Source organism: Xenopus laevis, chromosome 7S, assembly GCF_017654675.1.
Source record: "Xenopus laevis strain J_2021 chromosome 7S, Xenopus_laevis_v10.1, whole genome shotgun sequence".
In the NCBI taxonomy this organism is placed as follows: domain Eukaryota; kingdom Metazoa; phylum Chordata; class Amphibia; order Anura; family Pipidae; genus Xenopus; species Xenopus laevis.
The window spans coordinates 80,162,837-80,187,042 of NC_054384.1; the positions used below are offsets into that span (position 1 = coordinate 80,162,837).

The following is a 24,206-nucleotide window of genomic DNA, read 5'->3' on the forward strand; positions in this document are numbered from 1 at the left end:
ATGGATGAACATGAACAGTAAAAGATGCTATTGCATACAATCATTTTCTTTTTTATAAAAAAAAAAGCACATTATTTAATATGGTGCTCACTGTTAAACATCTATCATCACTTGCATTTGCTATAGCTCAGGCCATTTTAAATAACAGTGATTGGAAATAACATATTTTATATTATTGGCGTTATGTGGATGATATCTTCCTACTGTGGGATAGTACTGCTGCGGAGTTTGAACGAATGGTACAAGAACTAAATCGGGTACAGGGTACAATCAAATTCACATGTGAATACTCAGAATATAAATTAGCATTTTTGGATGTAAATGTAAAAATTGTGGAGCGGACTTGGCACACCTCAATATATTATAAACCAACAGACTGTAATATCATACTATCACCAAATAGTTGCCACCCACCGGGGGTCTTCAAGAGCCTGCCATATAGTCAATTGAGTAGAGTAAGACGTATTACGTCAAAAGATAACCTATATGAACAGGACGCTGATGCAATGATTACAAAATTTACACAAAGGTGGCTATAATAAAGGTGAATTAGATCAGGTCAAAGAAGAATTGAGAATGGTAGAACGGAAGGAAATGCTTAAGAGAACAAGAAAGAACAAAGAACATAAAACACAGAGAATTCATTTTGTGACAACTTTTGGTAATCTAACACCTAGGGGCAGATTTATCAAAGGTCGAAGTGAAAATTCTAATTCAAAAACTAATTTTTGTGTACTTCGACAAGGGATTTGTCCAAATTCGATTCAAATTTGAAAAAAAATGAGAATATCGAAAATTATCATGTACTGTCTCTCGAACATTCGCCATCTAAAACCTGCCAGATTGCTGTTTTAGCCTTTGGGGGACCTCCTAGAACCTATTTGGAGTCAATTGGTGGACTTTGAAAAATCGAAGTTTTTTTTGTGAAAAACTTTGATTCGAATTTGATCGAATGCGCTATTACTTTGATTCGTATGATTCGAATTCGGCCAAATTCAATGAATATGAACTATTCACCCGCAAAAAAAAAACCTTCGATTTTTTTTTAAAAATTCGGTTGGTTTTTTTGAATTGGAATCTCGATTTTTTTTCAATTCAAAATTCGACTCTTGATAAATTTGACTCCTACTGTGAAACGTATAATATTAAAACATTGGAAAGTACTCGTGTTAGGAAAAGTTTCCGTTGTTTTCCTACAGACGTCGAAAATCAATAGGACAAATTATATCAAAAAAGTTGTTGCAAGTGGAAAAGAAAACTGGTTTTATGACACCATTGAAATTGGGTACTTTTGGCTGTGGTGATTGCTCACACTGCAATGGCATAATTTGTGGGGACACTATAGCACATCCAACCAGGGCCACTCCAATTAAAACCAATGGAAATAGTTCAGCGGTTATTTACTTGATAAAATTCCCATGTGGATATGTGGGACAAACATCTAGAGCAGTACGGCTACGTTTAAATGAACATAAAAGCAATATACACAGATATACACCAGAAGTGGAAGAAAAAATTAAAAATCGGGAGAAAAATTCGAAACCGAATAATCAGTTGCAAAATATTTTTATCACAATAAACAGTCAGATGGATGGTATTAGAACAGGTGAATTTGCCTAGAAGAGGTAACATCTAAAAACAACTATTAAAGAGAGAAGCAGTATGGATAAAAAAATTGGAGTTTTTTTGGAGTTTTTACTTGCAATGTTTTTTATGAATTTTATGAAACTTATGGGAATGGACTTCTAATGTAAAATGAATTTAGCAATGTTTTGGATAACTTATTATTATTGTATTTTTCTAGGTAATGGACTAAAATGTATAATCTACTGGATATACGATGATGGTTGGATATGAACTGAACTATATGTTAAATATCATTGTGTTATGCTATTTAAAACACTAAGTGACAGATTTATCAAGGGTCGAATTTTAAAACCTCGAAATTCGAATAAAAAAAGACCGATTGAAATTTATTTAAAAAATCTAATTTTTTAACTTCGGGTGAATAGGCTGTATTCGATCGTTCGATTCGAATTCTGATAATATTCTAATTGAAGTATTTAAAAAAAAAAAAAGAATAGATTTTTCAAAGTCCACCAAATGACTCCAATTAGGTTCTAGGATCCCCATAGGCTAAAACAGCAATTTGGCAGGTTTTAGATGGCGAATAGTTTGTTGGATTTTTAAAGAGACAGTACATGATGAATTTTGCAAACTGCTTTGCAGTTTGTGTATTTCAGAGGCCTGTAAATGGTCTGTGACTGCCTCCCATTGAGTTCAACGAAAAGCCTAGGAGATCCCCTGAGCATGTGTGTGTTTGTCATTCAAGTCAATGGGCAGGCCCGGATTTAAGCTGTGGGCCACCCTAGGCTAGGTGACAGCTCCTCGTGCCCATCCCCCCTCCCCCTGTTCAAAGGTTTCCACTGGAGCATTAGGGATTTGCCATGCAGGTGCCTGCATATCCCTGGTGCCAGGCCCGGATTTTTGGAAAGGCCACCAAGGCCGGGGCCTAGGGCGGCAGGATTTTAGGGGGCAGCATGCTGCCCAACCACACCCACATTGGTTCAGAAACACTGGGGATGTGCAGGAGATAAAATAGTTTTAGAATTTCCCATTCGCCAATCCCCATTGCTCTGGTCTCGATGATGAAAATTTGCCCGAATAAAAGGAAGGGGAGGGGACGTGGGCGACAGCGGCCTAGGGGTGCCTGATATGTAAATCTGGCCCTGCCTGGTGCTCCACAAAAATTAGGATGCGGCTGGGCAGCATGCCACCCATAAGATCTAGGCCCTAGGCTCTGGCCGTTGAGGCCTTCCCACAAAGCCAGGCCTGTCATTGGGACCCTGCATTTCACATTAGGTTAAGAAGTGCCGGGCATTATAAACAAAAAAAAGGTAAATAGAAAAGGACATTGATAGCATATGGTTTAAAGAAAAACGTTTCTAAAAATGATTTAATAATATATTTTAATACAACTAGTGTAAAACAGATTCTCCATGTTGGTACATTGGTCTTGATATACTGACAATATGGTATAAACAGGGGGGGGGGGAGAGGGATGTGACAATATGAGTAGTCTTGAGTTAGAGCAGATACTGGACACTGCTGCGAATTAAGAGGTAGAAAAAGTTATACGGCTACTGCCGATTACTGCCCTACACAGGGCTACCATTGGGACCAAGGTGACTAATATGCTAATATTTGGAGCCCCTGGGGTTGACAGATCTGCAAACTTAGTAGTTAGGTTGGGAATCCCTGGTGTAAAGGATAGCAACTTGCAGAATGGCATTGTGAGCAGGGAAAGACTCAGGCAGGAAGTGATGTCACATCAAGCTAATATGGCAGCTGCTATCCTAAACAAACAGAGAGCACTTCTAGAGCGGTTTCCTCAGGTATGGTAATGCATTCTGCAGAATAAATATAGTGTTATAGTTTGCACTATTGTGGCCATTCTATTAGCAACAAACTGCTTCAGTAGCTTTCCTTCTCCTTTAAAGGACGTGAACCCAAAAATACTTTTTTGCCTAATAAAAGAAAACATAATTATAATCAACTTTGCAATATACAGTCATTACACATTTTCTATGGTTTAAAGTTATTTGTATTGCTATTGAAAGCAGTATTTTTCAGTCCCTTTCTATTCTGTGCCCTGGTGGCTCTGTCTTTTGAAACAATATAACATAAGCCAACTTATTAACAAACCTGTCTTGCTGGAGGAAACTGGCTTTGGCAACATTGTTTAAAAGTAACAACTGGGAGTGAAGCAAATGCTGCTTTCAGTAGCAATTATATTTACAAATAAATTTTAAAGCACTAACAATTTTTAAAAGATTCATTTGGGAAAGTTTTCTTTAATGTCCTTTAACTAAAGGAAGAAACTGACAGATCAAGAAATATCAAGGCCATGTTTCCTCTTAGATACAATCATTTTATTATCCTGCACTCATATTCCTACCATAATTTGCAAGTCAAATATTTCTTAAGAATACTAGACTACGTATATAACTCTGGTATATTCCAGGCAATATTCCTCGTTTTTGGTAAGCTTCATGTGCAAAAACATCACTTTGAACAACAGAAATACTGCTGTTATTTACTAAAAATTTTTTATTGAAACAAATTCTTAACTCCCAACCACAATATGGCTTAATTTACTAAAAATTCAAAGCAGCAATTGTACTTGCAGAAAAAGTCAAGACAAAACATTCTAGTTTTTTTTTTCCTCTAAAAATTCAGATTTTTTCCACTTTAAAATTCAACCAGAAAAATTTGAGGCTTCATAAATAAGCCCCTTAATGTGTCATGCTTGATTGGAAGCAATTACTCATTGTATCAACATTGTAAAACATTGTATCAACTTTTGGGGGCACATTTACCTAGGGTCGAATATCGAGGGTTAATTAACCCTCGATATTCGACTGCCGAATTTAAATCCTTCGACTTTGAATATCGAAGTCGAAGGATTTAGCGCAATTCGAATGATTCGAAGGATTTTAATCCATCGATCAGAAAAACCTTGGAAAGCCTATGGGGACCTTCCCCATAGGCTAACATTGGCCTCAGTAGGTTTTAGGTGGCGAACTAGGGGGCCGAAGAAATTTTTAAAGAGACAGTACTTCGATTATCGAATGGTCGAATATTTGAGCAATTTTTAGTTCGAATTGTTCGATTCGAGGTTGTAGTTGAAGGTCGAAGTAGCCAAAAAAAACCATTCGAAAATGGAAGTTTTTTTTTCCTCTATTCCTTCACTCGAGCTTAGTGAATGGGCCCCTTAATCTAATGTGGCAACATTTTTGTTTGAATGTATGTGTGTGGTGTGTATCTGTACAAAATCTGCACTTGACAGTGCAACTTGTGTTGTGCACTAGATTTCCAAGATGTGACCATGCACAAACCCCTAGGCTTAAAGGAGAAGGAAAGGCGCTATTTACTTGGGGGTGACAGAAATTAGGCACCCCCAAGTGATTGTATATACTTACCTCACACCCCGGGCCTGTGCTCCTATCATGAGAACTGCACCGTTCTTCCTGTGAACTACAAGGAGCGTTCGGCTTCCTTCATCTTCTTTCTTCACGCGGGTGCACATGCGCAGTAGAGCGAAAAGCTGAACTTAACGAAGTTCTACTGCGCATGCGTCTGCCCCGGGAAATCTGAAGAAAGAAGAATAAGGAAGCTGATTGCTCCTTGATATTCGCTGAAAGAACCCCTGGACCAGTGCCGTTTTCTCCTAAAAGGAGCACTGGCCTGGGGTGTAAAGTAAGTATACTGTATATATCACTTGGGGTGCCTAACTTTTGGCACCCCTAATTAAATATGCCTTTACTTCTATGAGAAAATTGTTTAAAAGCGATACCAACATGATTCTGTTAATGATAGGAATTGTGCCAAGCAGTCCCTTGTAGCCAAACAGTACATTTTTGTGTCATGCCTCTCCAATTCTTTTGGCTGCCTGCTTCTACATAAACAATAATTAAGATGCCCTAATTTTATCATTTACATGTATACGCCAGCATTTTGGAACATTACCCCCTCTCCCAACTTAGTACAATACAGGGGTGTGCACAGTAATACAGTAAGAGGGAAGATCCAGCACCAAAACTTACTGCTACAATACCTATAATCAGGGCCGCTGCTGCCATGAGGTAAAGTGAGAACCTTGCCTCAGGCAGTCAAAAGGGGCAGCAAAAAGCCACCTCTGGTAAATTTAAAAGGAGAATTTCTGGATTTTAACCTGGAAATTCAGCTGTTAGTGCACAGAGTGCTATTTTGCCCATTGCACTAGCTTTGACCAGGGGCGATCCTGGCACTTCTGCCGTCTGAGGCAGCAGCAATTGCTGCTGCCCCCCCTCCCCCGGGAATTTGCTCTTAAAGTACCAGGAGCAGCATTTTTGCTGCCCCTGGTACCTAGTGGGGCGCTGCCGCCTGAGGCGACAGCCTCAACTTGCCTCATTGGCGAAGCACCCCTGCCTTTGACCTGCTCTGACACTGAAGTTTTAAAGGGGTGGTTTACCTTTAAGCTAACTTTTAGTATGTTATAGAATGGCTAATTCTTAGAAACTTTTCAATTGGTCTTCATTATTTATTGCTTATAGTTTTTGAATGATGTGCCTTCTTCTTCTGACTCTTTCCAGCTTTCAAATGGGGGTCACTGACCTCATCTAAAAAATAAACAGTTAAATTAATCTAACATAAACATAAAGTATTGGATTACTTTCAAGAAAGCAGATCATGTTTCATTTTGTACAAATGCAGGCTCAGACCAGGTCGATACATTTTCCTAAACAGCTCTAATTAAAGGGGCAGTATGCAAACACACATTTATCAAAACAAATTCAAAGAGGATATTGAACTCTAATCAGACCGAGAGATACTACTATGTAACTCCTCCTCACCTTGCAGCAAGTACAGCTGAGCTGGCTCTCTTTATGATCGGATCATACAGCTGGATTCAATACTTGGATATGCTAAGTTAAACTGTATTATCTCCCTTGCTGATTAGAGATCAGCCTATTTTGCTTCATTTTTTTCTCGTTTCTATCTGTTTAGACTTTGCAGGACAATACATAAAAGGTAAACTATTTCAGCCTTGAGTTGCTTTATTGTCCCCACAATACATTATGTTTCTCTCAATGTGGTCTTAGAAGTGTGAGCAATATTTTAGCCACAGTTTAACAGTGTTTGAGAATTTAACAGAAGCAGCAGCCATATGACCCCTTTCTATGCCAAACATGTAAGTAAAAAAAGCAGGGTACCCGGACACAAATGTTGAAAACTAACCAAGTTAAAGGAACAGTAACACAAAAAGATGACAATGTTTTAAATGATTGCCAGTATAATGCCCTGCACTCGTAAACTGATGTATTTGCTTCAAAAATCACAACTATAGTTTATATAAACAAGCTGCTTTGTAGTCACTGGGGCACAAGGCTACACAGTAGACAACAGATAAATTCTCAGATAAGAGCTTATCTGTTATCTGCTGTGTATCCTGTGCCTTTTCTTTTTTCAGATGTGAATGGCTGCTCCCATGGTTACACAGCAGCTTGTTTTTATAAACTATTGTAGAGTTTCTGAGGTAAACACACCAGTGCAACACAATAGTACATTATAGTAGGGGTTCCAAACTTTTTGCAACGAGGGCCAGATTTGGTGAAGTGAAAATGTGTAGGGGCCGACCATTTAGCCCGACATTCTTTGAACCATTAACACCATTTAACTCATTTAAACAAGGAATCGCGTAGACGTAGCAGTAATATTTGGGTACGTGAAATGATCTGCCACTTGGTCTATACTGCTGCCTGTGTGCTGAAGGTGTTAGTAATAGACACGTACTGGCACGTAGTGAGGCACCGCTCTCGCATACTTCTTTAGCTCTGAAGGTGCAATAGCAGTAGTGACGTGCCAGTACAGTAAAGACATATGCGAGAGTGGCGCATCACTACTTGCCAGTACGAGTCTATTGCTAACACCTTCAGCACACAGGCAGCAGTATAGACCAAGTGGCAGATCATTTCACTAATGTGCCCAAATGTTACTGCTACATCTATGCGATTCCTGATAGAACTATGCTGGCGGGCAGATTTATTATTAATTTCATGATGGAGGCTGAGGGCCAGTGTAAATTTGATAAAGAGCTGCAATTGGCCCTCGGGCCGCACTTTGGACATGTCTGCATTATAGTGTCATTATTTTAAAAGACTTTCATTTTTTGGTGTTACTGTTCTATTAAGATAATGGTTCAGGCGCACCAGCCCCAGACCATCAGCCCAAGTGAAATAGAAATAGGTTACATAATGGCTTTGATTACTTGCCTCCTGGGTATAAAACAGGCATGGCTGAGATGGAGCTATACATAACCTCTAGCGTGCCCATTGCCTATTTTAGCTTTCTACGCCAACACTGATTTTATGGTTAGGCTCCTCTTGACTGGTTGCATATGAGCCCCATATAACAGAAACTAACTTGTCATGCGAGCAGGTCCAGACTGAGATTCAAAATAGTCCCTAGCATTTTAAGTACACAGAGGTCCAAATAGTCCCCTATTGGCCCAAGAAATAGTGAATGTCTATGGCAGTGCCACTGGTATTTACCAGAATCTACAGACTGTCAGTTTTGGCCTACATATGGGATAGTTTATACTACAGAGCAAGTTCTGGGTACAACAAACTTTTTCTTCATGAAACCGGATATTAGAAGAGGTTTAAAACCGAGTGAGGGAACATTGCTTTGTTAGACAACAGCTTGAAAATAATTTTGACATGCATCAAATTTTACACTCGACAAATTTTACACTTGCAACTTTTTTGCCCAAATGCATTAAAGTCAATGGGCGTCAAAATTATTTTAACGTGTGTCAATTTTTACACAAATTTTTTAGGCGGCGAATTTTTGCAGCAGTTTTGGGGAAAAATTTGCAGGTGGCGAAATGCAGAAATTCGCAGCAAATCCATGCCTGGCGAATGAATTCGCTCATCACTAATGGTGAATGCAAGCTGTTGGGGTGACAAACATAATAAACAAATACACCAAACAAATCCTAAATTGGATTCTTCTAGCTGAAACATATAGTTCCATGCTTCACTATTATGTAAAAGAAACTTGTTTTTATAATGATGTATCTACTGTTTAAATATCTTCTTCATTTTTCACTCCCCCAAAATATTGATAAATTATTTTATTTCTTCTAGTGTAGTTGGAGCCTTCCTTTTAAAGTAGCTTTTATATACATACAGGGCAACACCACAAGGTCGGAGCTTTATTCCATTCAGTAAATCAGCAACTTTCAGTCAGTCTGTTGATATTTGTCAAATGCAAGAAGGGCTGCCATAGACCGCGACTATTGGGCCTGTGTGGCCTCTGTGTACTTGAAATGTCATGGCCTATTTTGAATCTCAGTCCAGACTTGAATGCAGTCCTCTAGTAGAGATTAACCCTACATCATCAGGGTGATAACAGGTTTTTAAAACCAGTAAGTGGTAACATAATATTGTATCACACATACAGAGGGGCACATTTACTAAATAGTGACTTTTCTCTTTTCCTCTTCACCAAAGTTCACCTCACTTCTCCAGGTGTATTTTCACAACAAATCTCCATATTTACTAAAAAATCGTAAGTTCACTTTTTCAAGAGAAATGTGGTGCATTTTCTCCTGGCGTTAAAGGTAAGTCTTTTTGCATTTGGGGGTGCCAAATGTTAGGCTCCCCCAAGTGATTGTATTTACTTACCTGAAACCCCGGGCTGGTGCTCCTATCAGCAGAAAACTGCATCCGCCTGGGGGTTATTCTAGTGAGCACCACGGAGCGATCCTCTTCCGCCTTCTTCTTTCTTCAAATTTCCCAGGGCAGACACATGCACAGTAGAATGAAATAGCCGACTTTTTAGTTAAAGTTTGGCTTTTCAGTTTACTGCACATTCGCAGCCGCGCAAAGAAAGAAGATGACAGAAGAGGATCGCTCAGTGGTGCTCATTGGTATAACCCGGGCCGGTGCAGTTTTCTGCTGATAGGAGCACCGGCCCGGGATTTCAGGTAAGTCAATACCATCACTTGGGGTGCCTAACATTTGGCACCCCCAAGTGCAAGAACACTTTCCTTCTTTAACTCTCTACGAAACTGTGCTAGTATATTTCCCCATACTATAGTAGTAGGGAACATTGTCTAGAGAATTTTTGCTATGGAAAAAATTTGTATGGCAAGGGCGATGTTGATTGTGATTTAAAAGCGGCTGCTCTATCTATAAAATGGGTGTTCGCCAGCCTGAACCTGGTGAACTACACTTTGGTGGAAAATTTTGCATTTTGATGAATTACCGCAGTTTCGATTCTTTGACAGAGTCAAAATTCGCCCGGGCAAAACAGTGTGTAAGTTCTCTTATACTGAGCTTTTTCACTAGTGAATAGTCTTATTTGCCGCAATGTTGCTGCAAATTATCTTTTTAGTAAAAATTAGGGATGCACCGAATCTAGGATTTGGTTCGGGATTTGGCTTTTTTCAGCAGGATTCGGCTGAATCCTTCTGCATGGCCGAACAGAATCCGAATCCTAGGGGTGAGGAGGGAAATCGCGTGACTTTTTTTCAGAAAACAAGTAAAAAATGTTTTCCCCATCCCACCCCTAATTAGGTCGAATCTTTCGCGAAGGATTCGGGAGTTCAGCCGAATCCAAAATTCGGTGCATCCCTAGTAAAAATTTGGCAATATACACAATTTGTTCTTTAGTAAATGTGTGAGTGAATCTTTTTAGCCTAATAACATGAGGTTATTTTGCTGCAGCCAAGGCTGCTATAGGGGTCTAGTAAGGAGAGGCCTTGGGGCCCAAGACAGCATGACTAGTCTAATGACTATCTCAGCGCTGACAGGAATCTGGCTAGTGGTCCACCACATTACAGCACCAAGAGATGTCATCCTTAACATTAACTGCATGGGGCCAAATTCTACTGATCGCCTGGCTGGTACCCCAGCCATAGTGAGCAGATTTCAATCGAAAGCTGACATTTGCAGTTTACAACAGCTGGTAGGCTGCAGCTCTGACTATATACTGTATATTACATTTACCCCAGGGCTGGTTCTGGGGAAGAGCAGAGAAGACATTTGCTTTGGGCACATGACCACTTAGGGGCCTTTAGAGCAGAGGAGACAGAGAATATTTGTAATATTTATTCATATGTCATATATATATATATATATATAAACACGCACACATATAGTAATATGTCGAATATATATATATATATATATATATATACACTTCAAAATAAATATATGAATAAATATTTAAATCTATTTTCTATCTCCTCTGCCCTAAAGGCCCCCGGGAACACAAATGCCTTCACAACAACAGAACCAGACCTGGGAAAACTCACATCATTTCAATACCAAGTTCTTCATAAAATTCCACTAAGAAGTGTCGGCTCAGTACGTCCTCACGCTGCCCCGTCCTGCTAAAGGTGCACGTCTAATAAACCCTCCGACATTATCTTTTCTCTCTTTCTCGATACCAGCCTCCCATTTTATCAACCACCCCCAATTGCGTGCTAAGCCCATATCTCCTGGCAATGACGTTTCCACCTCACGCCCCGCCCCCTCACGGCTCTAAGCCCCTCCTGTCCGTGCGTGGGGTTTCCCAGCGTAGTCCGCAGGGTTACCGCGCCCATCTCCGCTTGATGGCTGAAGGGAATTGAAGGGGAAGGCGGTGTGAGCGCGTTGGTATTTTGGTGGCAGATTGGGGAGACGGAAGCAGAACCGAGGCGCACGGCGGGGATTCAGAAAGCACCTTTACCGGAGACTGAGGGCCAAGAAGAATCTGCAGAAAGAAAGGCCTTGCGCTAAGCAGCAGCCCTCCCTTCCGTCACCGCCCAGCACGTCTCTTTTTCCCCTCTTCCTCCCCGTCCCCCCCACCCCGCTCCGGCGCCCTTCACCTCTCACACGCCCTCCTTTCTTGGGACAAGCCGCGGGGCCTCTAGGGGAGGAGAGGGGCAAACGAGTAAACCCTAAGGGGGGCCGCACCGACACATCGCCCGGAGAGGCCCCGGTGGGAAAAGAAAGCGAGTGGTGCGAGCGAGGAGCCGGTACCTGAGCTGGGGGGAAGCCGTGGATGGTCACATCTTCGTAGGGCACAAGGTAATCATTGGTCCTTGCCTCGTAGCCATTCATATAGCCCCCCTCCCCCAATTCCTTCCTCTTATAGCTTAGCAACGTCCAGCTGCTGGAAAACTACAATACCAAGCGTTCATTATCCAGCGGGGGATGCTGGGAGTTGTAGTTCTGCATGAGATTGGGGCTCCTATATTTTTGTTCCCCAGAAAACTCAGTGGGCGGATGTTGAGAATGTGACTGCATTTCCTCCCCCATCCTGCAGAGAGGCAGTCTCCCCCACATCTTTTTATTAGCCCAAAGCCATACAGCTGCTGTACAAGCACAGCTCCAGCATCCCCCCACCCTGTGCTTGTGGTTGCACCCTGGCTGATGCCTAGGGATCACTGAAGGGATCCCAGATTTTTCATCAGGGGGTGAACCCCTTTCAGCCTCTGTTTGAACTACAACTCCAGTATCCTTCGATGTTGGAAGTTCAGCAACAGCTGGAGGGCTGCAGGTTGGACATCCCATATTTAAGGGTTTCTTCCCCACCCCAGAATGACTGCAGAGAAAGAGAGAGCGGAAACCAGCTGGTTGTAGGAAGGGATGTTTGTTTTTCTATTTATTTTGTTACAATGTAAATCTCCGATTTCGCTGTAGCCAGGCGGCACTATTTGCATCTGGGTTCCCAAAACCTGGGTCCTAGCCATAGAGATAAACAACGCTGTAAATGGAAATCAAACAATGGTGGGGGAGGAGGTTGGGGAGTATCTTGTAGGAAATCCATAAACTGTGCTTGGGGGAGATTTACTGCTGGACATTTGTGAACTGGATCTGTTCTTTAAAGGCAAACACCCAATGCTCATTTTGGGGAAACCATTTGTTCTCTGTATGTGCTTGTAGATTTAATTGATCAGCTTTGTGAGATGGCTTGAAAGCTTTCCATGGGCAAGGGCCATGTCTTAAAGCTGATTGGATGGTAAATCTGGCTTGATAGCCCTCCAGGCAACAATCAGGATTTCTGTGCTTGCCTTAAACAGCTGTGTGTATATCCTTCCTGGGGTGCTGGTCTGTATAGCTGATATGTGTAAGGATCCAGTGGATGCTAAATAATGGTGGATTTTGCCCTCCAAGGCAGCGGAGAAAGGGAGGGACCTGCGAGGCAGGAATATCCGTGTATGTATCATGGAGGAGGGGAGCGCACCAGCTTTGTGTGGCAGTCTCCTCTCGTCAAGCCTGTGACTCGTGTGTGTGTGTAAATACACAAATTGCTTCATATCGATTTCAGAAATAAGATCTATTTGTAAGGGAGGTTGGTTTGTGCAAGGTTCCCCCGTTTTCCTACAGAGACTCGGCAACACTACAGGATTTGATACTTTAACGGAGCGTCTGCACTCTGATTACACGCTTAATTCAGATGCACAGAGGAACGTTTCAGTTGTCTTCTGTTTTTCTCTGTAACAGGAAATGGCAAAATGGGGAAGCAGTGTCTTCAAACCTTCGAATCCTGCTCCTTGTAATCAGCAGTCTCTCTCTGTGGCCTACATATCATACACTGAGAATGATTCCATAGCCGTTTTGTCTTCTGATGAATAGAAATGGGCTTTTGTAGTCATAGACGGGCACCGTGGCAGCACCTCCTTGGAAGGAATATGTTTCATTAATGTACGCTGCTTTTATTCAAGGCTGCACTGGATGTTTTACTTTAAATCTATTCCTGAGTGTGGCTTTTCTTCAGCTGTGAATGAATGGGAAGTGTCAGATCTTAGGCCCAGCTACTGCAACAAGATGGCGTTTCAGCATTTTGGTTTTTCATATTGAGCTCCTTTTCTCTAGTGTGACAAGGCAGCCTTGCTTCCCGTCTCGGCCTCCTTTTGTTGCCTTTTTTTTGGGCAGGTTTTAATGCACGGCGGCGGCACCTTCTGTCTCTTTTCTGTAGCAGCTCTGCCGGGTTTTTTTTTTTTTTTAACGATTTCTATCCGTCAACCCTCCCCTTGTTTCACAGAACCATACTTGTAGGAGGAGTATGCACCCATAAATGATACACGATTAGGTGGACACAAAAACCTGACTATTAAGACTTTTAGCATATGTTTTACTGTTTTTGGCCTCAGAATATGAAGCTTGTGCATTCAGTTTAAAGGAGCTGTGAAAGATACATGAGAATTTTATATTTAGTTTAACTCTTTACTGGTAATGTCAGGGGCTTCTTGGATTCTTTTGTAGCAGCATTTACTTATATCTGATCTGAATAACTGCTTTTTGCATGCGCGTAGCAAATTGTATAAAATGCTGGATTTTTTTTCCTTGTCAGAAAAGCAGATTCGATTTTCATTTGCCATTTGTAATCTTCATGAGAAAGGGAAAGTCAAAACTGGAGGAATTACTACAAATATGTGTATTTCTAGCTCGGTGTAGTTAAACTATTATTGGTTTCTATGTTGAATGAATCTAGTTTAAAAAGTACTGCACTGTCTTTAGATTTAGAATACTGTTTTGTCCTTTCAGATGCTTAATTCTTTTTAAGATGTAAGGATCTCGTAGGGCACTTTTTAATAGACAGGAAATGTACCATGACTTGTTTCCTGTTTGCCAGCAATATACAACTAATTTATTCACTTTCTGGCACACATGCTTCTGTCAGCCATTTTGATTTTGTATCCATTCTTCTAATTGAAAAGAGCTGCAGAGAGATTCCCTACTTTGGTAAAATAACTTTCATATAGTGGAAATGGTTACTAGGCCCACTTAGTGTTACTCACAGGATTCCATATTATTTACTAGTTTTACTAGGGAGCTTTTACAGGTTAATGGGTAAGAGGAAATTTCTGTGACCCACGTTCATTTTACAGGATTCCCAATCAAGATGCATCATTAACAAAGTAATATCATAAGCAATTCATGTAAACAGAAGCAAATAACTAAAGAGCCAAAGCTAAAAGCCTGCTGTGCATTTTCATTTAAATTGAGACCACCAGTTCTTGGACTACATTACACAATGAGCATTCCTCACTATGCATATGTAAAGATTTGTTCTCATGTTCAGTAGGGTGTTCGTTTATTCAGTGTTAAATGTTATGCAATGAAGGGTTTTAAATAATATAATTTAGGATTAAAATCTACCCCCAAAAATGTGGTATAGGTCCCATTATCCAGAATCCTCAGGACCTGGGGCTTTCCAGATAACAAATCTTTCCATAATTTGGATCTTCATACCTTAAGTCTACTAGAAAATCAAGTAAACATTAAATAAACCCAATAGGCTGGCTCTGCTTCCAATAAGGATTAATTATATCTTAGTTGGGATCAAGTTCAAGCTACTGTTTTATTATTACAGAGAAAAGGGAAATTATTTTTAAAAGTTTGGATTATTTGGATAAAATAGTCTATGGGAGACTGGCTTTCCTTAATTTGGAACTTTTTGGATAACAGGTTTCCGGATAACTGATCCCATACCTGTAGTATAATTTTAACCAATGACTAAAGTTATGTAGGAATGTAATTGCAGTTGAATGCAGCACTTGTTTATCCCATTAGATTCTGACTGTTGAACCATTGTAGCAGAAGTCCGTTGGCTTCTGCTCAATTGTTTTAGAAGTCAGAACCAGTAGTGCAACCACACTATTTTTAAATAGGAATTACATTTTAAAATAACATCTATAAAATATTAGTTATTTAAAAGTAACTAAATAATATTGTAGATGAGAGCAACATAGTTTTGATGACTAAACACATTGCTTCACGGTTCAGATAAGGCACAGTTAATTGTCTATTTACATGTTAATTCAGCCAGAGGATCTTGTACTCTGAGCTGTTCAACACTGATCAGCATTAAATGGTGTTATCCCTTTATTCGCTGCCCTCTAAAGCTGGCCATAGATGCAAAGATCAGATCGTACGAATCATCATACGATCGGACTTTCCCATCTCCCGACCCGCCACTAACCATTCAGATCAAAGTCTTACCAGTCAGATTAGTTAAAGAACAGATCAGCAATGTTCTGCCCCTGACAGCAATCGTACGATATCTATGTCCAACCAAAGCTAGTGACAGTCTCCCACTGAAAATCCTACGATCGGCAATACACGCAGAGATATTATCGGCAGCCGACAGAAATCTTTTAACCTGTCCGATCGACCAAACGACCGATCTCCGCCGGACGAAAAATGTCGGGACTCTCCACACATGGTCCGAAAATCGTACGAATCCTCGATTCGTACGATCAGATCTTTGCGTCTATGGCCAGCTTAAAGTGGTCAGCAATGCATAGATCTGTAGGAAAGTCACTTGACAGATTTTTAGTCTAGTCTTGGTTTTTATACATGCATATGCCATTTTCCTGTGTTTTTGAGTTTTTTGATCTTTTTTCTAGCATAGTGTAGGTTTTTGATTTTTCTTAACCCTGCACAATGCATCTGTTTTTAAGTATCTACAATTTTTTATTTTATTGAATTGGGCAGCAGTGCTATAAATCATAAAATATTTTTTCTTACATTTCAACTTTTGTGTTTTGTGTCTTTACATTGGAGATTTTTATTCTGATTTCCTGAAGAGCACAGTGAGCATATTTACCCTCTGTTTATCTTCTTGTGAAGTAACCAATTTACTTTCAAGCAAACACAATTTTTTTTTTTACCACCAGCACAGGGTAGCAAACCATATCTATGTAATATTGTGCTTACTTGCCCTTTATTGTTGTCGACAAATGTGTTTTACCTCTTCAAGCGCTTTTTCTAATGAACAGATGTTTTGAGCATGAAATCTAAAATCCCCACTTTCCATTGGTACTTATTGCCACTGAATGTATCAATCATTGTTAAGCTGTGCTCAGAATAACAAAGGTCATTTTGGAATATGGATCCTGACTCATGGTTTAGTCCCTAAATTGGATTATATTCTTACTGGATTTTGGCTCTATCTCCGTAATTAATATTCTTGGTTTTAATATCCAGTTATGAGCCATATGGCATGTTTTGTGTAGACACCATTCGTGTATGCGTGTTACATAGATATATCGAACATAGATGTACTTAGTGATTATTAAAGCACAAATCCGTATCTTCCACGTTTACTAAAGAGTAGTGGCATGTGAAGATTTCACTGCTCCATTTTGTCCTGCAGAACAGAACATCATAAATCACTTGGAATTGCTTCCCGTTAAAGGGAATACAAAACCACCAATAGACATTTCCCTGATTATTAAACAAAGACTTGCTCACTTAAGTCATGGGAACTGCTGGAATATCTCCAGGTTCCATGTTGCCCAACAGTTTCCATTTATTAGCATAGGGCATTCTAAATAAATTGTGCATTGCATTTTTTTCTGCCTGTGTTTGTTTTTTTTTTTAGAGCACTGACGTGCCATGCCAGTCTGTGCATACTGAAGACAGGTGTAAGGCAGCAAATTGTCAATTTTTTGGGGCACAGCATATGTATGCCAATGGAAAATCGTCCGATCCCAGGTTTAATATTTGTGAGCGAAAGCTATAAGGCATAGCGTAGGCAAATTAAACAGACACACAGGTATGGTACCTGTTATCCAGAATGCTCGGGACCTGGGGTTTTCCGCATAACTGATCCTTTATGTAATTTGAATCTAAGGTCTGCTAGAAAATAAAGTAATATTAAATAAACCCAATGGGCTGGTTTTGCTGTTAATTTTGGCTGATCCTATATGTATGCAGACACACATATATATATATATATATATATATATATATATATATATATATATATATATATATATATATATATATATATATATATATATATATATATATATATATATATATATATATATATATATATGTATGTATATATGTATGTATGTGTATGTGTCATACTTCACAAAGAATCCGCACTCTTGGGCGTTTTACTTTGAAAGCATCAAGTAAGTTGCGGTTAAATTGTAGTCTCTTTGTAAAATGTATAATGAAGCAATTGAATTCTTAATGATGCAGATGAAAGTTGAGTGTAGGACTGGTCATACCAGCGATGACTGACATAGCTGGCCAGCTTAAATATATTGCAATATATGTTCAAACAATCACTGTTTTGTTTAAAGGGTAAGGCATTTTTATAGCTTAAAGGAGAAATAAACCCTAAAGAAAAAAATCCTACGCCGCTGCTCTACATAGACATGTAGACTTCTCCCCCCCCCCCCCCCCCCAGCCTAGCTGCTACCCCGGGCAAATGCCCCTAACTCTTTACTTATCTTTCCGTGCAGATTCTGTCCAGCGGAGTTCACGGTAGCCATCTTCTTCTTTTCGGTAATCTTCGGAATGAGATCGAGGTGGCGCATGTGCAGTTGGTGCATTTTCTGTTTTGCAACAACTGCGCATACACTGAAATTCACGATAATGGCCGAAGCACCAGTCTCATTCTGAAGATTACTGAAGAGGGCGCCCGTGAACTCCGCTGGACAGAATGTGCACGGAGTGGTAAGTAAAGAGTTAGGGCTAGCAGCTACGCTGGTAGGGAGGTGGTCTATCCACCTGGAGCACTCCAAAAATATGTCAAGGTCTATTAAGGTGAAAAAATCATAAATGCAAAATCAAAAATAAAATCATATTTATTTCAAGCCGTTCCTGAGGACGGCTTGAGTTAGGAGCCGAAATAAATATGATTTGATTTTTTCACCTTAAAAGACCTGGAGTGCGTTTTCTTTGCTATTTGGCGATATCAATCAGGGCAGCCTGTTAGAGGGCCCCACACACAGGCCAATGAGCTGCTGTCGGCAGCTTTTATCAGCCGTATATGACCAGCTTAAATGGTTGTTCTTCAGCATAAACAACATTCTGGTACCACCACTTACTGCTCCAGGTGTGCACAGACTTGAATGTGTGCCTGTCTCCACACAAGTGAGGTGGATTTTGAGCTCCAGGTGCCCAATTTATGGCTTTATGGCCAAAATCTGTCCCATGTATGTTGTAATAGATCTTTAAAACCAGGTACTTCACACATTGGGCAGAAGCTGCATTTTGGTCTCTCAGTATTTTTCTCAGTGTATTTGTACTAGTGCAGCACAAGTTAAGGGCTTTTCTTTTTTTTTGCCAGAAAGTTATCAGAAAATGTATTGTATGTGAGCATGACTAGTTCCAATGACATTTGCAACACTAAAGTCACATATCTTCCAACTAAACTACTTTTAAAATATTACACATTGCTCTCCATCAAAAGTAAGTGGTTATTCCAAATACCTGGACATGCAAATCTAGCCTTGGGTTCAGGTGTTCCCCATTGAAATGAGCAGAGAATTTTTACTAGCGTTTTGTTAATCACCCGGTCCTGCTCCATGTACCATACTTTCATAGCAAAGTTAGTGATTATTAGGAAAGCACTGAATCCTTCATGAAAGATTTAGCCAAATACCGTACCGAATCCTAATTTACATGTGCAAATAAGAAACAGGAAAGGAAAAAGTGGAAAAAAGCACCTTGTTTTCTGACAAAACGTGATTTCCCTTCCCGACCCTTAAGGTGGCCATACACGGATAGATCCGCTCGTTTGGCGATGTCGCCAAACGAGCGGATCTCCCTCCGATATGCCCACCTTGAGGTGGGCAATATCGGGCTGATCCGATCGTGGGCCCTAGGGCCCAACGATCGGATCCTAGCGTTCGCCAAACGGGCGGTCGGATCGCGGGACCGCATCAACTAACAGATGCGGCCGCGATCCGACGGGATTTTTAATCCCATCCGATCGAGATCTGGCCGACTTTCGGCCAGATCTCGATCGGGGAAGCCCGTCGGGGGCCCCCATACACGGGCCAATAAGCTGCCGACACGGTCTGTCGGCAGCTTTTATCGGCCCGTGTATGGCCACCTTAATTCGCGAATGCAAATTAGGATTCAGTTCAGTCAGGCCGAAATCTAATCTTGCTGAAAAAGGCCGAATCCTGGATCCGGTGCATCCCTAGTGATAATAGTGAGGTTTCTCTCATAGCCCCCTTGATCCCTAAATTGTGGGATAGTATTAGCCAACTTTAACATGGTAGCATAGTAAGTTAGGTTGAAAAAAGACATGTCCATCAAGTTCAAGGATACTTGTTTTGAGCATTGGGGCAAATGTTGCCAGCCATTGTGTAGAGTGTGTGTTTTTTTTTCAAAGATGTCACTACCTACCTATTTTATTGCTGTGAGGTGCAAAAAATAAAAAAAAAAGACGTTAATAGCCCTGACGGTTGCACGCACTATCCCAGTTTAGGCTAATGACATGCAGGACTAATTGTGGATAAACAAAGGCCGAGAATCAACCCCTACACTGGCATCAGTTGTTCCCTATGCCAACATAATGGCTATATGGAACGCAGTTCCATTCCCATGGAGAACTACTTACATAGTAACATAGTAAGTTACGTTAAAAAAACACACGTCCATCAAGTTCAGCCTTTTAACTTTTTTTTACCCTGCCTAACTGCTAGTTGATCCAGAGGAAGGCAATAAAACCCCCATCTGAAGCCTCAGTCTACAATTTGCCTCAGGAGGGGGAAAAAATCCCTTCCTGACTCCAAAATGGCAATCGGACCAGTCCCTGGATCAACTTGTACTATGAGCTATTTCCCATAACCCTGTATTCCCTCACTTGCTAAAAAGCCATCCAACCCCTTCTTAAATCTATCTAATGTATCAGCCTGTACGACTGATTCAGGGAGAGAATTCCACATCTTCACAGCTCTCACTGTAAAAAAACCCTTCTGAATATTTAGGCGGAACCTCTTTTCTTCTAATCGGAATGGGTGACCTTGTGTCAGCTGGAAAGACCTACTGGTAAATAAAGCATTAGAGAGATTATTATATGATCCCCTTATATATTTATACATAGTTATCATATCACCCCTTAAGCACCTGTTCTTCAGCATGAACATCCACAATTTTGCCAGTCTTTCCTCATAGCTAAGATTTTCCATACCTTTTACAGCTTAGTTGCCCTTCTCTGTACCCTCTCTAAAACAATTGTGTCCCGTTTGAGTGAATTTCATCTTTAGAATTTTTTTAGAATTTTTAAAATATATATATCTCCAGTAACATCTCTAGGAACTGCATCTCAATGTGGTTTCTGCAAAGTGGCCAAAATATGACTGCATATGTGGGACATGGTGCTCAAGAGAAGCTCCTCGCTATGGTTTATCTGGGCTGTGGTTGTGACTTCTAGCATTAGCGGAAGAGTTTGATTGGCCAGTTAAAAATGATTGTATGCAGACCAATTTGTGTATCACAGTGATATCATTCTACAGCATAGAACCAAAGCTTGTGTTTTTCTATAGTTAAAAAATTTACTGGTGGATTTATTGGTTTCTCTGAAGTTGACCTTTGAGTTGTGAAAGTGCTACAGGGAATTACATCGGATAGCCACCCATGCAATTTCCAGCTTGGTGCATGCTTCTTGATGAACATCCATGGAAATGATTTTACCCTGCCAGGGCACCTATGGGTCAGGTGACTGCTGCTAAAACGCTCAGTGATGAATTTCCAGGTACTCTCCTAATCCATTGATGCAGGCCAATTGCCTGAAAAATTGAGAAAAATGAATGTATTTTCAAACTTATTTTTAACTGGAAATGACGCGGGCAGCAAAATGTTCAAATTTGTTCCTTGTATTCTAGGGTGTAATTATACAACTTCTTTTCATTTGGTTTCCATTGTTACTATGAAAGTATTATAAACTCTGCCCATAGTGTAGTCTTCACCTAATATTATATTATTCTTATTTTGTATTGTGACAGTTGCCATATATACAAGCCAGGGAGAAATTTACAAGTGGTGTTTGTCAGGTTTATCTTAAGTAGACGTTAAATCAAAATATCCACTTTCTACTTATTTGTACTGTATATCCGAATTTCCCTGTTTGCAGGTGCGTTTTTAATAAAGGGATTAATATGCTTTCTGCTGAACCTGGTCTCATTGAGTAGGGCTAAACTTTTTTTTTTATTTTTTATCTATTTTATTTAACATTTCTGGATATTGTTATTTCTTGACTGAAACAGGCCCTCTGTATGTTTTTTGGCTTTACTTACCTGGCAAGTCCCAGCATGAGCGCTAGCTGAATCGTCGGATATACAGGTAGAAACAATAGAATTCTACCTGTATCTGACGATTCAGCACTAACAATAGCCCATGTTCGGGCGCCCAATCAAGATTTTCCGGCCTGATCGACAAGCCAACCAATATCCAAGTCTTCTGCCGATATCGGTCTTACCTCCCCCCCCCCCCCGACAAATGCCCCTAACTTGTTACTTACCCCTCCGTGCAGTTCCTCTCCTGTTGAGTTCATGGCAGCCATGTTTGCCCGTGCCCTCTTCTTCTTGTATTCACCGGCATTTGGTGGCGCATGCACAGTAGAGGGATTTACCCGTAAGTATCTACTGCGCATGCGCCCGAAAGTCACGAAGTTTCTGATTTCTTTTTTCGTGACTTTCGGTGCATGCGCAGTAGATCCTTACCGATAAATCCCTCTACTGCGCATGTGCCACCAAATGCCGGCGAATACAGGAAGAAGAGCACACGGGTGAACATGGCTGCAGTGAACTCAACAGGAGAGGAACTGCATGGAGGGTTTGTAACAAGTTGTGGGCATTTGCCCTGCGGGGGGAGGAAGAGGGCAACACAGGGGAGAGAGAGGGATTTTAGTGCCAAAGGGGTTGAATTCTCCTTTAAGAGAGCAGCTCTGCATTTGTGCACATCACTGATCACAGCTGAAACTCGCCCAGTGTAGATTAACTAGGCTTGTTAGCCATTCTCCTTACACAAGATGTTTGTGAATGCTACTGTAACAACTCATCACAATCTGTAAATTCCATCTCCCCTCATCAACTTGCTTGTATGCTTGACCTGCTAGTCATCTCTCTTCTTGCAAATCTCTCTGTAAACCATGTGGATTTCGTAAGCTTTTAAAATGGTTTCAAGACTGATAGAAAGATATAGTTGGAGCTAGATGATCTTTTTTTTCATGCTTTGCTTTTTTTTTCCTCCTCACATGCTTCCTGGACAAACAAAACGAAAGGGAAGCATTGCACACCCTTTTACCAACAAAGTACCAGTCACTTTGTAGCAATAGCCCTCACTTTTTTCTAACTTACCATACAGCTGTACCAAACAAGAGCAAATACTTTTTTGTGTGTATGTTACTGTAAACTCTGACCTAAAGCTGGCTGTTCGAATCCTCGAATGATCGCACTTTCCCATCTCCAGACCTGCCACTAACCATTCAGATCAAATAAAGTAGTAAAAGAACAGATCAGCCGATGTTCTGCCCCTGACGGCAATTGTACAAAAGTTATGTCCGACAAAAGCTGGTGACAGTCTCCCACTGAAAATCGTCCAATCAGCAATACATGCAGAGAATTTTTTGGCAGCCGACAAATCTTTTAAACTGTCCGATCGACCAAACGACCGATCTCTGCCAGGCGAAAAATGTCGGGACTCTCCACACACGGTCCGAAAATCGTACGAATCCTCGATTTGTACGATCGGATCGTTGGGTCTATGGCCAGCTTAAGGGCAGATATTGGACAATTCATGGTTTCTCCTTGTAGACTTCAATGCTTAATCTAGGTGTTACATCTATCCATTGTGTATCAACTGCAAAATGGAATGCACCATACCTCAGCCAAAGCTTGTAAAGCCTGTGGAGCATGCATTGTGTCCATCTGTTTCTGCATCTTGTTTATCTTTAGCCCTGGTAGTCTCCTTACAACTGGTAGTGAGCTTGAGCAATAAATGATGAATAACCAGTTACTACGTTAGTTACGTGATTCATTTATAAACATCATGTTAAATGTGAATGAAAGTAGAAAGGACTTCTGCCCGCTCTTCAAGAGAAAAATCTGTTCTTAAAGGGGTGGTTCACCTTCAAACAACTAGTTGTTTTCAGATAGATGACCATAAATAACGACTTTTCCAATGACTTTCTATTTTCTATGTGTGAGCTTTGTCTAATATTGAAGTGTAAAGTGTCTCTTTTCACCTTAAGAAGCAGCTCTGGAAGGGGGGGGGGGTCGCCAACCCTGTCAACTGCTCTAAATGGTTACATTTAGTTGATATATTGCTTATCTTTGTCCCTGCTGAGCAAAATTGTAACAGTTTAGAGTCTGCACGTGAATTACTGAGCTGCCAAACACCAGAGACAGGAACTTTTAACTTTGATTTTGGAAAAACAGTAAAATATATGTAATGGAAAGTGATTGAAAAAAGTCTTTATTTCTGGGAAATCTAAAAACAACTGAATTGAAAAAAGTGTTTGGAAGATGAACAACCCCTTTAAATGTTTACCACTGTCTCTTGGTTAATCCAGCTGTCTTTAACACTTCTATCTCGTTGTGGCAGATTTGGGGAGATTTATTTGCCTGGTGACTAATCGCCTCTTATTCGGGGCGACAATCTCCCCGAACTGCCTTCCGTCTGCTAAAATGAAAAATCGCCTGCACCAATCTACTCGTTGCACTTCGATTTCTCGAGTCGCCCAAAGTTCCCTCGTGAGGCAACTTTGGAAATCAAAGTGCTGTGAGTGCCATTGCGCTAGCGTTTTCTCATTATAGCAGGAGGAAGGCAGTTTGGGGAGATTGTCGCCCCCCAGAAGATTTGATTAGTCGCCAGGAGACTAAATCTCCCCTAATCTGCCCGTGTGCCCCT

The 24,206-nt window shown here is 40.7% G+C and overlaps 1 protein-coding gene across 1 annotated transcript in view; it reads left to right on the forward strand.

The window, feature by feature from the left end:
• The first annotated feature begins 11,166 nt into the window (after nt 1-11,166).
• The window catches only part of gnb1.S (guanine nucleotide binding protein (G protein), beta polypeptide 1 S homeolog), a 54,228-nt gene continuing 41,188 nt past the window's right edge, over nt 11,167-24,206 (forward strand). The window contains 1 exon segment of the mRNA NM_001090671.1: nt 11,167-11,621. The gene's annotated coding sequence lies outside the window, so the exon portion shown is untranslated.